At 38.3% G+C, this 16,767-nt stretch overlaps 1 protein-coding gene across 1 annotated transcript in view; it reads left to right on the top strand.

Moving 5' to 3' along the window:
• Nucleotides 1-319: 319 nt before the first annotated feature.
• Nucleotides 320-16,767, top strand: part of LOC123518877 — a 175,780-nt gene continuing 159,332 nt past the window's right edge. Inside the window, exons 1-2 of the mRNA XM_045279927.1 lie at nucleotides 320-410; nucleotides 11,182-11,290. The gene's annotated coding sequence lies outside the window, so the exon portion shown is untranslated. The remainder of the gene's footprint in view (nucleotides 411-11,181; nucleotides 11,291-16,767) is intronic.

The following is a 16,767-nucleotide window of genomic DNA, read 5'->3' as shown; positions in this document are numbered from 1 at the left end:
GAAACCACAAGAGCACAAGCAACAGCAAGACAAAATTGAGAGACTATTCTTTTCTCATACCAAGTCACTGCAAACAACATCCAATCAGAACACATATATGGAAGCCGTTACAAAGGCTGCTCTCACGAACATTACTATTATTGTAATGGCGGATTGCAGTGACAAAGTGAAGACATGCAGATAATAGTGCACACACATACACAGTCGCACAGTGATTGGATTATTATTTTCTCTGTTTCATTCATATCCCTAGAGCGAACCAATAGTCGGACCAAAGAAGCTTCTTTAAGGCACGGCTTGCCGATCAGTAGCTCCAACCATAGATGTTGACATACTACTCTCTGCACTCAAGATCTGCATGCAAGACTTCACGTGGTCTGTTGTTTGTTGTTACCTCGATCACTTCACAGGTATGCATTGCTCTTCACTTTTTATAAACGCTGAGCTGTTAGGCCAGTCAAATGCTGCTTTACAAAGGAAAAAGATTACGGAAAACTGTAATTTGTTTCATCTCCTTTATAATAGGGTACTTTAAAACATATCAATTTTGCATCCCTCTATCAAGCCGGTTTTGGATGTCATCTTGAAAAATGGCGGCCAAAAACAGTTTTTTTTTATTATTATCTTGATTACTGTACAGGTATAAAGTATTGAAATACAAATTATTTAGATTTTCATATGAATAGTAATTTTTCTACAAAAAACTTTGTATATATATATATATATATATATATATATATATATATATATATATATATATATATATATATATATATATATATATATATATATATATATATATATATATGTGGTTTTGATGCTAAACGCACGAGAAAGTTATTACTGTTTTTTCATTGGTATCATTATTTGAAATACTTAAATAAATTTTCTTCCAGAGATGTCCCTCCTCCTTTATTCTGACTTAGGACAGACAGTGAATACTTACTGGCGGTGTTACCACCCTTACAACCAACCATCCACCCAAAGTGGATGATTTGTGATAATTACCTGAGCTTATCTTTACTTTGCTTCGTGAGCTGTTCCTTCTGGCACTAAGAAGATTTCTAGCATTTCATCCGAGGGGTCATCACGGTTCTTGTCGTCTACGTTTACATCAGAGTTGGCACAAGACAACCCTTCATATAACACATATTACGGAGCACTTTAATCCTGCTCTTATATAACTGCAGGTGGCCGTCATACATCCTGTTAGACATTTGCATGATATAATGTTTAGAAGATCTAGAGGAGCAGGGTTTTATCATGTGGGCTTTATAACATTTTTGGCAATTTTTTATAGTCACGATTTTTAAAAAAAGATAAACCAAAAATTTTACGAATACATGAGTTTAGTGCTCATGAACATGTATGCTCAGCTCTGCACTGCTTGTGTATACCAAACAGTCCAGCCCTTCATGCGCCACAACCCTTGCACCAATCACAGGGCGTGAATTTTCATGACGCATCAATTAATTATTGCGCAGAGTAACATAATCAACCTTGCGACCACTTAGTAATCACTGATCCACTGAACACACACACACACACACACACACACACACACACACACACACACACACACACACACACACACACACATCAAAGGATGTGGGTTAGTGGGAGAAGTACACAGGCCAGAGCATCAGAGGACAGCCTGTGTGGGCACTGGAAATAGATTGGGTCATTTTGGCGGCCGCATCTGTCCCGGCTGTAGTTTAAATTAAAATGCACTCGTTCGTATGAAACTTTCAATCCGCTGACATAGGACCGTAATGTGCTCTCTCTCTCTCTCTCTCTCTCTCTCTCTCTCTCTCTCTCTCTCTCTCTCTCTCTCTCTCACACACACACACACACACACATATTGCGTCGTGCTTATTTCATGTTCATCTGGTGGTCATGTTGTATGCAATGGTATTCCTTGTTCGTGGAAATCGATCCTCTTGTTTTCTCTTGGTGGTATTTATTTTCACCACTTTCCTACCCAAACCGGGATGTTATCAGGCCTCAGGTTATGTAGTTACCTTGTTAGGTATAATATTAAACAACTGGGGTTGTTGAATTGTGATATTTTATTTTTCAATATTATTCCTGCATTTCACACTTCTTTTTTTTCCCCACACTCTCTTTGCTGATAAACATAGTGGTTCATATTATCTGTGTTTTATTCTCTATGACAATATGTCCTCTCGTTAGATCTATATTTTAATTTTTTTATGATGATTGAAATATTTGCTGAAAGTAATTCAAATGATTTAGAACCATGTTGATAAATCTAGTAGTGTGATATCTGTAAAAGAAAAGGAATAGAGAACACGGTTTTATATTTTACTCATGTAGGAGTCAACACATTTTCTCTTCATTCTTTTATATTTTCACTGTATTTGCCTATCTCCTCTGATTCGTTAAAAGTAAGTAAGTATTATCTTTTGCTGGCGAAGTGGTTAAATGAGCCTGTTCTCTTTAACTTTGGTTCCTGCTTTAGGCCATTAGTAAAAAAAAAAAAAAAAAAGAAGAAGAAAAAAAAATGTGTGTATAATGGTGCAGTGTATAAAGCGCAGAGACCATGTTATGTATTCCTGCTCCCTAAGGCTCTCGTCGTGACAAGGCTTAGAACCCCGCGGTAAACTAAATTAGTCCCGCATCTTTCTTTCTTTCTTTGACCGAGTTTTGTTTCCTATTCGTTGTGGGATAAAAGTGTCGTTGTCAGTTGTGCCAGGTGCTTCTCGTGATCCCAGTGGCTTTCTCCCTCTTGTGTGAATTTCATATTCCGTACATTAGGTCAGGTGGATTTTGCGCCCTGATCCATCGGTGTATTTAGCGTGGCATGTAGTTTATACATTTTTATTTTTATTTTTTTTTTTTTTTTCGTCTCGCGTGGCCTTGTCTCTCTGTGTGTTTCATTTGTCAGGCTCGTGTTGATTATTTTACTTTGTCGGTTTTTATGCGAGTCAGTGGGCGTGTATACATGTGTCTAGGTTCATTTAGCCTCTCTCTCTCTCTCTCTCTCTCTCTCTCTCTCTCTCTCTCTCTCTCTCTCTCTCTCTCTCTGTCATGGCCACAGGTCATCCACACAGTGTTGAATTCCCTTCCTGCGAACACATGGAATTCGTGGAGTGAAATAGTGCCACTCGATTCGTAACCACAGTCGGCGAGCACAGCTGTCTCCCCCTCCCCTTGCCTTCCCTGACTGACAAACACATGCGTTCACGGTCAATGAATCCTCGCCATGAATGTTGGGCCAGCCCTCATTTGTGTAGTTTTGAATATTGCAGCAGCCACAGTGCCTGAAAAAAGTAAATAAAAATGGTTTGTCTGTCTGTCTGATCATCTGTGTGTCTGGCCTCCCACCTCCACCAGGCAGTGTCGAGTTAAGAAAGAGTAGGATAGTTCTGATAAGGATGTTGTGGTGCTGATACCTTAACAGTCAGAAAGGTTTAGGCGCCCTGCCTAAACCTGAGATGGGTGTCTGTACTAACGATAATGAAATAAGAGGAAGAGACGGGCAAGCTAAGGATATGAGTTAGGCATATATATACATTGGACAAGTCTTTGAAGGTGATGATTATGATGTTGATGGGTATGAATATTGTGATTCTAGTATAAGCTGGGTACTATTTAATGCTAATGTGATATGTTAACAAGTAATGTCCGTAACATAATGGCGAGACTTGCGTTGAAATCTCTTACCATCTCAATGATTGTATCCCGAAATTTTGGGTCTTGGAACTCTTCAAGATTCTGGATCACTAGGATTCTTTCGTTTGAGATCACTGGAACTGTTTTATCTTTTCAAACACCGCTCTTTAGATTCCACTTGATGATAATAAGGCCAACATGACTCGAAAAGAAATGTAAATCGTCCTGCTTCCTTATTTTCCTTTTTGATTTATTTTCATATGATACGGTCACATACAAACACACACACACACACACACACACACACACACACACACACACACACACACACACACACACACAGTTACTCTAGGAAAGAAAAAAAAGAAGTATAGTCTCTTAGACAGTGTACGTAACTTCTTTCCCTCCCACTGCATGGGTCTGAATGTTCCCTCCTCCTCACCCACCATTCATCTCTCCTCGTGCGAGTTGTGATGAAGAATACAGAGTGGGGATGCTCGGGGTCAGCCTCGAAGCTTGCACACGTGATCAGCTCAATATGTGATGGACTGGCGCACGCAGGCGAGAGTCCCTGGCAATGCTAAGTCTCTTCTGGTTGTTGATGTTAGCAAGAAGAGAGCCGTGGTAAATTTCTTGTAGCTTCTTTTATTTTCTTAAGTTCGTCTGTTCTTGAGAGTGATAGATCCTCGTGTTTTCAGCACGTATAATGTTATCCCAGGAATTGTGGATGTCTAGCCAACCTTTCGTTCACTCTTGCTCTCCATGCCGCACCAGCAATAGGTTGGGAATCTCTGAACGATTTTTCTTGTTTGAGCGACGATTAGCGCTAAGCACACTCGATATGGGGATAAAGCCAACTGTTGTGAGGCTCCGAGTTGTTTGGACGATGTGCTCTCTCTCTCTCTCTCTCTCTCTCTCTCTCTCTCTCTCTCTCTCTCTCTCTCTCTCTCTCTCTCTCTCTCTCTGTGTGTGTGTGTGTGTGTGTGTGTGTGTGTGTGTGTGTGTGTGAGAGAGAGAGAGAGAGAGAGAGAGAGAGAGAGAGAGAGAGAGAGAGAGAGAGAGAGAGAATGTGTATGATGTGCATATGTGTATTAGAATTCTTATTTACTCCGATATGGAGTGCTGTTTTGAGTCAGATACATCAGAATGCACACGTGTAGTTTTTTCCCTCATCGCCTCACCATGCGGTCACTGCACAGTGCACACACGTGGTGAAATAGTCATCACCCATCAGTTCCAGGTGCTGCGATTTTGATGATGGAAACAACGGTCTAACAATAGTTGTCATTTTGATATTAATCTGTGTTGTTGTAATGATTGCTGCCATGCCTCAGTTCACAGGGCGCTGCGTGGCTGGTTTTGTATGGCAGTGTGATGCTTGTGTTCAAAATGCACATCATTATGTAAATATTACTATTATCATCACTAGTTCACTCCTGTGTCAAAGATACTGCACGCGCGCGCGCACACACACACACACACACACACACACACACACACACACACACACACACACACACACCCCGGTAGCTCAGTGGTTAGAGCGTTGGCTCCACAAGCCAGAGAACCGGGGTTCGATTCGCCGGCCGGGTGGAGATAGCCCCTGTTCACCTAGCAGTGAGTAGGTACGGGATGTAAATCGAGTTGTGACCTTGTTGTCCCGGTGTGTGGTGTGTGCCTGGTCTCAGGCCTATCCGAAGATCGGAAATAATGAGCTCTGAGCTCGTTCCGTAGGGTAACGTCTGGCTGTCTCGTCAGAGACTGCAGCAGCTCAAACAGTGAAACACACACACACACACACACAATATGTATATCTTTAAACTTTATGAAAATGTGCCATGTCGAAAATCTTATAATACTTTTTAGATTTCCATTAAAAATTAAGAACAAAAGAACATATGTACGTCAAAGGAAAGATGCTTTGAATCGTTTATCCAGGCATGGCTAAGAGCACTTTTCAGAAATGAGAGGGAATTTGTTGTTAATGGCGTTTCACTAAGAAGTCAAACTGTCGGTAGCTGTCTTGCAAGAGGAAGGCAATTATTACACTTTGTGGAATGATGTTCAAGACAATTACACTGTATTGAAAGAAACTGTGGTAAATTCATTAGAAAGAGCAATATATATATATATATATATATATATATATATATATATATATATATATATATATATATATATATATATATATATATATATATATATATATATATATATATATATATATATATATATATATATATATATATATATATATATATATATATATATATATATATATATATATATATATATATATATATATATATATATATATATATATATACATATAGGGTTGTTTGGTTGTTTGTATTTCACTGTATTCTAGCCGGAGCTATAGATGGGTATACCTTACATAGCTTGGTTAAAGGTGACCTAACTAATCGAGACTTGGCTAGATGGTCAGGACAGGTGTTGCTTAAATTCACGGTGCTCGCTGGCCACACACAGAGGTAGAGATAGGGATGGCGCAGGTGTGAGCAAACGATTTTTTTTTTAAGGTAAGGTAAGATAAGGTAAGGTGGCGTAACCATCAGAAGGGCCGGGTAAATTATCGCCAGAGCTGCATAATGTTAGGTGCTTGAGCTGCAGTATGCTGTTCTGCGTTGTTAAATTAATTTAAAAAGAAACATAAGAACATAAGAAAATGAGGGAAGCTGCAAGAGGCCGCTAGGCCTACACGTGGCAGTCCCTCTATGGACAAAGTTACCTAATTCCACCCATCATCTTCATCCATGAATTTGTCTAATCTTCTTTTAAAGTATTGACTCTGCACTAACAATATGATTACCGAGTACGTTCCATTCCTCCCTTGTAGTTACATCCTGCACCTCACAGATTCATTACGGTGAAGTTTGGATGTTTCTGTGACTGAGATCTAGCTGAGAAGGTGGTGTGGGAGGTGAAAGCCTGGTGACCAATGGCGGTGCGTGTTGAGCTCGGGACAGATTGATGGTGGAACTCTTCATACACACGAGGGTGAAATTGGTGTCGGTTGTTTTATTTTATCTTTCTTCCATTTTATTGTTTCTCATCACCTTTATGATTACACCAGAACAGAAAGCCTTTCCGATTCATCAGTCTAGGAGGACGAAGAAGGCGGTATATTAAGTTACAAAATTTACTATGCAGGTTATGAATGGGGATAGAGAAACAGTTAACGTTTTCATTAACACTGATTTATTATATATATATATATATATATATATATATATATATATATATATATATATATATATATATATATATATATATATATATATATATATATATATATATATATATATATATATATATATATATATATATATATATATATATATATATATATATATATATATATATATATATATATATATATATATATATATATATATATATATATATATATATATATATATATATATATATATATATATATATATATATATATATATATATATATATATGGTCTATAGCGCCTGTAGGCATAGCATACTTGAAGCGTATATATATGTGGGACGCGCTGTTCAGCTTCCGCCCATTAGTGGCGGGGGCAATTTTATCTATTATTTATTGTTATTTTTTATTTTATTTATACCATGTGGGCTTTTCACAGGAATTTCTCGGCTAAAGGGAATACTTTTTGGGGTACCTCCTATCTCAAAGCCCAACCGCTAGGAAACCGTTGCTCCGAGTGAGGAAGCCTTACCTACACTCGGACCATGGACAGGATTCGAACCTGTACGCTTGGAGATCCCTTGGACCCTAAAGCATGCATGGTTCCACTGTACCATGGAAGCCCATATCACCACCCAAACGCATCTTTGGTGTAACAGCGTAGAACCTGGGTATCATGGTGACATGTAGGTAACTTTAAATCACTCGACAAATGGCATAGCTTCAAAGCGGTATGTGGTGGGATTCGACCCTACGCGTGGACGTCTGCCCGATCCCACGCTCACCACCTTATTCACTACGCCACCGCCTCGCTGGTGACAACATGGCATCCATTATTTGAGAGACCTTTACATGATCTTACTCTATGGAAATAAAAGTACAGGCAGTAAAATCTGAAATATGCGACTGTTTTTTTTAGCCTTCAATATTGTTCAAAAATAAATGGTAAACTTATCTCACAATACCTTGGCAAGGTGAAGAAAACCCAATAGCAATCACAGGGTTGGGTCTGATTTTATCCTTTACGTATGACAAGAAAAAAAAAAAAATCCCTGTGTGGAACTCGATATTTCAACAGATGAATGCGAAAAACACGGATGGAAAGAAGCAACACGTAAGGTCCATGTACTCTTATACACAGGGAAACGGTAGCTCGCACTGACTCGAGCTGGGGCATAATTCACTTTGCCATGATCCAATTTACTGAAGGCCTAGGGCAGAAAGCGTCCGTCTGACTGCCTGTCCGTCTCTCTCTCTCTCTCTCTCTCTCTCTCTCTCTCTCTGGTCATTTTTCGTTCAACGTTTGTTTAAAAGTTTTCTTCCGTAAAAAATATCCATCGTTTCGTGTGTGTGTGTGTGTGTGTGTGTGTGTGTGTGTGTGTGTGTGTAGTGTTTTGCATCTTAATTTGTGTTCACTGTGCACGCAATACAACAGTTCTCGCACATTTTTTCCCCTTGCACGCAGTTTCTCATTGGCTTTTACTCACTTATCATGGTCTATGTGGTCTCTCTCGGGCTCACTGTTCACCACCAAGGATTAAACTGTATCCATGCTTAAGTAAATGTACCTTTTTCCCACACTTGGTTTTCAATCTGGAGAGAATCTACTGGTAATGAAGTAGTAGTAGCAATAGTTAGTAGTAGTAGCAGTAATAGCAGTAGTAGTAGTTGTAGTAGTAGTAGTAGTAGTAGTAGTAGTAGTAGTAGTAGTAGTAATAGTAGTAGTAGTAGTAGTAGTAGTAGTAGTCGAAGCAGTGGTAGTGGTAGTAGCAGTAATAGGAGTAGTAGTAGTAATAATAACAGTAGTAGTAGCAGTAGTAGTAGTAGTAATAATAGTAATAGTAGTAGTAGTAGTAGTAGTAGTAGTAGTAGTAGTAGTAGTAGTAGTAGTAGTAGTAGCAGCAGCAGCAGCAGCAGCAGCAGCAGCAGCAGCAGCAGTAGTAGTAGTAGTAGTAGTAGTAGTAGTAGTAGTAGTAGTAGTAGTAGTAGTAGTAGTAGTAGTTGTTGTTGTTATGATATAGTTGTAGTAGTAATAATAGTTGTAGTAGAAAGTAAAGGAAATAAGGAATATGGTAGTTTAATAATGATTGTATGACTAATGAAAAAAAAAAAAATTTGCTTTGTAACTTGATGTGGAAAAACAGATATTTGAGTGATGTGGAGAAAACTCGAGTATATATATATATATATATATATATATATATATATATATATATATATATATATATATATATATATATATATATATATATATATATATATATATATATCGTAGTGTGCAGATGAAGGTGGTTCCACACACAAGGGGTAAATATCCTCGAGTTGGTATTGTGTAGAAGTAGGCGGCTTATATGAAAAGTAAAGTTCGACTAAGTAAATACACACACACACACACACACACACACACACACACACACACACACACACACACACACACACACACACACACGACGGAAGGTGTTATAAGTCTTAGGGAAAAAAATCTTCACTGTAAAGAAGTTTTTAGTTCGGCAGCGATTTGCATACGCTTACCAACAAAAGTAACTTTTAAATAGAATGTAATGACAAATATATTGTTGGCCACAGATAAATATCGTCCCTGGGAAAAATAACGTCACAAGTGGTGTATTAAATTTCTTGGCTGGATAATAATTTTTAAATGTTAAAGTTTTTAATTAAAGAGTTAGATATTGATGTGTGGGTGAATATTTTATCATTTGTTGTTAAAGGAAATTGTTTGGCATAGACTTGATTTTATTGATTGTTTTACATGAATATTTTTTGGTTGTTGTTCTTGGGTTTCAGCACCTATGGGGCAGGGTGGGCATCAGAGGGGGAGCCGTACCCCGTTCTGGTGACTGACGGTGGCCGCGACATTCATTACTTCACCACTTCGGGATGGGTGGGTCTGCGAGAAGGGGTGGCGGTGGCCCGCGGCATGCCCCTCGCTCTTACCTGTGATTTCCGGGACAAGGTGCGCAGAGTGGCTGGGCCCGACGGTGTGATGCGGTCTGAGGTTGTCACCAACACCACCTCAGTAAACATTACCTTCCCTCTGAGTGCCGGCCAAGAGGTGCACTACATCTCGCCCAGTGTTAACAAGTTCAAGGGAGCGTGGGAGACCTACCGACCTGAGGCCACCGTCTTCTTCCCGAGTGTTGTCGCGTACACAGAGGTTCAGTGTAACGCTGCCTATGTCGAGGATGGCAAGGAGCATGTATCTATAATCAAGATTTCGGTTACTCCCCACGACGGCGTCACTATATGGAAACACGCCGAATATATGAAGGGTGTCTCAGAGGTGGAGTGTAAGGCATATGACTTACTAGGTTCAAGACTCAAAAGATTTTCGCGAGAGCTATATCAGGTGGTGAGTCTTATGCTGGCCGACGATAATGTCCTCACAACAGTCCCTCGCACTGCCATTCGGCTACCCTTTACTGGAGTGGCGCTCTCTCGGATCGCAATGTTAAAGAGAACTGAAGAACGCTTGAACGTGTCATCTACTGCAGTGAACCGTAACATCACTTGTGTTGTGTATCACGTGCATCGCCCTGAGTGGGGCGTGTACGTGACTTCATACGTGAAGAAAAAACGATTACCCTGGTGGATCTTGACGCTGATCCTCAGCAGCGTCGCCTTTGTGATGATTTTTTGTCTTGTAGCTCTTGCTAGCAAACGGAGAGTGTCATCAACGCTGAGCATGTACGGTCAGCTGTAATTGTTTCTGTTATTTACTGTCACATTCATAGTATGTATGCCTCTACGACACACACACACACACACACACACACACACACACACACACACACACACACACACACACACACACACACACACACACACACACACACACACACACACACATTTAATATTGTTATAAACTGCACTAAGCATCATACCATATGTTGCTAAGTTAGGAGTGGTCGTTCTGCCATTTGCCGAAAGATGTAAAGTTTGTTCTGAACACAGGATAGGAATTGCGTAATTAGAAAACTACTTCCTTTTTCTCACCGTAATGCTTTGTTTGCTGCTAGTTTAATAGGCTTCGCTGTCAAGGTATATACATTAAGGAGACAGTGCTGTTTGAGTGCCATTTCTTAAATCGTGTGCTCGTCAACATGAGCGACAAAATAAAACTCGGTATTTTAAGTTCTCTCTAGATTAATGGATTAATAAAGCAGCAGATCTTTGTTAAGTAAGTAGATATAGATAAGTACGAGTAAAAATATTTTTTATGTACAATCTTTATTCTGAGAGTTAATTAAGTAGTTTAGAAAAGAGCGTATTGTAAACATTATTGTCAACCTCAAACGTTTTTATTAATTTATTTATCTTTTTTTTCAGCTTCTACTGTAAGCAATGGCGTTCTGGTAGCTATAAGATAGAAACATGACACGGTTCCGCGTTGTCAGCACTGAAGGAAGGATTTCTCTGTAAAGCGGATTATGGCAAGGTAAGGCAGCGGTAATTTGAATACTTTTAACTTCTGCATCATCAGGCTTTTGCCTAATATTAACGATAAGTTACAATGCTTCAAGTTCCTTTCATTTACTGTAGATCACAAACTCTCCCCATTACTTCTTATATGATATTTCTCTGTCTTGATATCGTCAAACATTCCGTTGGGTTTTATTTTCGTTTATTAAGATCAGTGTTGGTGTTATATTGGGTTTCTGGTGATTAATAGGATTTAACACAGACGATCGAGTATACTGACGAATGAAGTGAACATGATTTGGAATGTATACCATAATACATAGTTGTAAAGAGGCGAGACTGGCATCTCTGCGTTGTATGAGTCACACTCACCGAGCTGACATGCAAAAATGTAATTTCTTATTCTTATTATGTACATCGGGCATCTCGTACAGTGTTGTTTAGCTACTTATGGATACCCAGTAAATAGCGCTCGTTGCGAAACACACCAGAACATCATATTTGTCGGACATAATCACTAGGGTACGTGTCCTTCAGTGGCGGTAGGGAAAAAGTAACATTTCTTGTAAATTTGACACTCCACAGTGTTGTTTAGCCTCTTATCAGTATTCACTAAATGGCCCTTGGCACTTGCTGCGAAGTGTACTAGAAAATCATAATTGTTCAGCGGATTCACGAGAGCAGCTGTACTTTAGTCATGTAATTACACCAATATTGACAGTCCAGCACAACACCCAGTGACATCAGTGCATCAGGTGTCATAAAAAGTGATAATAAAATTATCTTGTCTTCTGGTATGAATTTTTTTTCTTCTGAATAAAGGGATATTTATTCCTTTTAAATATCAAAGCCTCGATATGATACTGTTGTAGATATCATTAGAGAATTCCACCAAATGAATTAATGTTGATACATTTCGTTAACAAGGGCTTGTAGATCATTTCGTTACTCATGCTAAACAATTATATGCCGAGTTCTGAATCATGGCTAATAAGTGATCTAATGAACATTGGAAGCTGTCTGTACTCGTAGTGCTGAGCGGGTTAATTAAACATTTCTCTACTAACAGTTATGCAGTTTAGGAGGCACAGCCATGGTTATTACTCGTGTAACATGTATCATTCATTGCTGTGCTAAACGTTTTACTTCAATATTAAGTCGTTTGATACACTGAGAATCTCTTAGTGTTCAGGCTATGTAAGTAAATAGCTAGAAGAGGACTAAAGTTTAATGGAAAATGGTGAACTTAATGTAAGTGCGTCATGTTAGTTAATTTCTCACCATATATATATATATATATATATATATATATATATATATATATATATATATATATATATATATATATATATATATATATATATATATATATATATATATATATATATATATATATATATATATATATATATATATATATATATATATATATATATATATATATATATATATATATATATATATGTATATAAGGGACAATGGCTAGGGACTGAAGAAAAAAACTGTCTAGTGTCTTGAAACTTTACTCTTCAAAGGGGAAAATATGAAAGCAGGCTATCAGTGTACTATCAAATCAGAGTCCTAACATTGTATAAGCCCTGAGCTGTTGAAAATCTCTTAGTAGTTAGAAATATTAGAAGGTGAGCGTGGGGTCGGGCAGACGTCCCCGCGTAGGTTTGAATCCCACCACATACCACTTTGAAGCTATGCCATTTGTCGAGTGGTTTAAAGTTACCTAAATGTCACCATGATATCCACGTTCTAGGTGGTTACACCAAAGATGCGCTTGGGTGGTGATATGGGCCCTAATATGGGTACCACTATAAATAAAAATGCCTGCGCCACTAATGGGGTGAAGCTGACCAGCGCTTCCTACTACATACTCTTCAGGTGTGCCTACATGCGCTATAGGCCATAACATAAAGAGAGAGAGAAAAAAAACTTGTTGAAGAATAAAGATTTATGGAAAACGCTAAATACAGTGCACATATCACTTGGCTTCGGCTTGTGACCACGATTGTTTTAGATCCTCAGAGCTCTAAGAGTGAAGCAGGCAGAACACGGGAGACTCATTGTGGGGACGTGGTATATTATCGAGCTTCCCCCTTGGCGTCCCATTGGTAAAGGTGCCCTAAGGTGGTGCGTGCAAAAATTAAAGGCTTTTGCGTAATGCCTATCGACTGCACTAGGGGTCACTAAGGGAAACATGTCAGCTTATGGCCAATTTTTAGTTACGGTTGAAGAGAAAGCACCACTAATCTCCACAAGTAACAACCGTGGGTCAGGATCGAAGTCGCGCCATCACAACCACAAGCCGACCACTTCACCACGGAGTTACACGAGCCCCAGTGTGTGCCTCAGCGCCTCTGAGGGAATGTGATGACGCGGTATCACCATGGATCATTGCCAGGAGTCGCCGCAGCTTCAGGAGGCGCCAGGGAAATAAGCAGGAGTGAACGCGTCTCTGTGCCTAATCACGTTGCCAAGTTCATGCGCTCCACTCGCGTTTTTAAATATTTTAACGGGCTTTTGTCTCGGTGAAGAGCAAAGGCACTCCATATTTTTCATCTTACGTGAGCGATGATGTGGTGGTCGTAATAGGAGAAAAGGAAAAGAAGGAAATGAAGGAAAGAGGAATGGTGGAAGAATAAATAACATCAGATAGGAAAAAGGAGAGCAAAAAGACGAGCGGTAGGAGGAGGAAGAGGAGGAGGAGAAAGGGGGAAGGATTATAAAGACAAAGAAAGAAGGAAAGGGAGAAAAATGTAGCAATTACAGAAGGATGGATGATGATGATGAGGAGGAGAAAGAGGTATACGAACGGAGAAGGAAGTAGTATATAGATACGAACACAATCAGTAAATACTTACAATAAAACAAAGACAGCATCATAATTTCAAGTACACTCTTCTACGTTATATTTTGCGCTGACAAAACAAACGACAGAAGCAAACCCACGGAATCAGATGTTTCTCTTCACTGATTGGTAGACTACTGAGTTCCTGAGGCATCCATTCCCACTGCGGTTCCCTGAGGTGCGAGGTGAGAGGCGGTAGGGTGTCACTGCATCCGTCCGTCCGTCCCTCGAGGATAAGCTGAAATAGGATGAAAACTGAGGCAATTCTGACTAGTTGAATTGTTGTGTTTAAAGTGGAACGCATTTATTATTTTCATTTTTATTCTCTTTTTGTGTTGTTTGACTTGTTTATTCATCTATTTATTTATTTATTTATATATTTATTTATTCATTTAGGCAAGACTAGGGCAATAGTAAAAATATATTATGTTTGTATGGTTGCATCCGTTAGTCAATTAGTCTACCTATCTATCTGTCTATTTAGCTATCTATCTATCAATCGATCAATTTATTTATCTCTGTGTGCCTGTCTATCTTTGTTTTACTACTGATCTATCTTATCTTCCTTTTTTTATTTATCTATCTATGTATTTCTTTATTTATCTATCTACCAATCTGTTTATCTACCATCTATCTATCTATCTATCCATATATATATATATATATATATATATATATATATATATATATATATATATATATATATATATATATATATATATATATATATATATATATATATATATATATATATATATATACACCATTGATTATATGTACTTTTTATCTCTTTTCTGTCTATCTGTCTATCTATCTGTCTGTCTGTCTGTCTGTCTGCCTAGCTCGCCTACTACCTCATAATGCACATTTATTAATTGTTTCAGTTAACTTTTCAACTACCATCATTACTTTTTTCTATTTTGTTCTTCATTCATTATTTTGCAACATGAATGTTTACTAGATAAATTAAAGCTTGCCAAAGCTTTGCCTTAGCCTTACTCTTATTTTTTTTCCCAACGCCATTACTGTTTTCTGATTTCAACCACTTCATTTACGAAGAGTAATTATATAGCGGTGTCACATTATAATGTACGTCGTACTTGTAATTAATTCTCTAATTATTATTATATGTGTATGTATATATGTATGTATAAGTGTTGGCACCTCAAGATCCCATCGCTGCCACCAATGTTGCGGACGAGGTCGTGAGTTACTAGTCACCCAGGGATGCTGTTAATTAGTTCTTACCTTCTTGTTGTAGGTAAAGTCACTTGGGAATGTTTCTGTGGTTTGCAGGTGAATATTAAAGGTGAACGTAACTTATCTCTATGTATTTACAATTAGATACAGAAATTTTGGGGAGAAGAATGTGAGGGGTGCAGGACAGCGTGTGTCCCGCCGAGGTCACGCCTAACACCCTCACAAGATTCTATTCAGGCCGGCCCTTGGAGGCCTACGTGCCTCGAAAAAGTCTGACACCGGAATTTATGACTGGGTTTGCTACAACCACTATACATGAATGTATCAACGAGTATAGTCTTCTAGTTACATGAATTAAGGAAGGAAAAGTTCCTTATGACTCAGAATAATACGTGTAAAGATGTATTACATAAAGGATAAACATGCAAATCACTTATATGATATAATGTAGATACTACCGAATATATCGATGGTACTCGAAATAGGCTATGCGACGTAGGGTGGTGTGATCATGGTTGTCCCACCCATGTGGAATCCTGGGATGCCAACATTTATACATACATGTATACATACATATATGATAATAATTAAAGAAATAATTACAAATATGACATACATTATTATGTGACACCGCTACAGTTACTTATTCACGAATTTCTTGTAATTACTTCTTCACGACATTCAAAATTGATTTCAGTATAGTCTAACTTCCACCGATAAGTTGTTAATTTCCTCATCGTGCATTTACTGAAGTCGAAAATAATTTGAAAGTCGATTAACCTGCACTGACTTGCTCTGTCTCAGTAATTTCCTTCGGTTTTAATTTCATCTGCTGAAAACATCTAAACTTAGTGGAAGTGAGTGGCGCCTGTTACTCGATTATTTATCTCTCGTAGATTGAAGAAATGGTAAAAGAATAAAAGCTATTAGGAAAGAACAATCTTCTCTTATTATAACAGAAGCGAGAGGAAATAGGATAGAATTACGCTATGGTTTGCAGGTGGCAGCTCAGACAGCGAATCGAAAGCTTGATTTTTAATAACTCACAAGAGGTGTTCGACAGAAAGAACTGAATATCAATGTGGACACGAAGCAAAGTATTGGGAGAGTGTAAGTGTTGAGGCTTCTCTGAATGGCGAGACACTGCAGTATGTGGCAAGGTATTGAGGATTTCGTTAAATATTTATGTAGCCAGGTCAGGGTAAGTCAGGAAGCAGACATTGGCCGTTCTATATACGTATAGTCGTGGACTTCAGTATACGTGCAGGCATATGGAAATGAGAGCTAAGGGAAAGTTTATTTATTTATTTATTTTTGTGTATGAAGCAAAAATGGAAATGTTTTATAGAAATGTGGTGACTGGATAAATAGATAACCAATGTAGATAGATAAAAAAAAAAACAAATGTAGATAGAAAAGTAGATTGATAGAAAGAT

The sequence above is a fragment of the Portunus trituberculatus genome, chromosome 44, assembly GCF_017591435.1.
Source record: "Portunus trituberculatus isolate SZX2019 chromosome 44, ASM1759143v1, whole genome shotgun sequence".
NCBI lineage: Eukaryota > Metazoa > Arthropoda > Malacostraca > Decapoda > Portunidae > Portunus > Portunus trituberculatus.
Note: the sequence above shows the minus strand (reverse complement) of the source record. Positions and strands in the feature narration are given on the sequence as shown.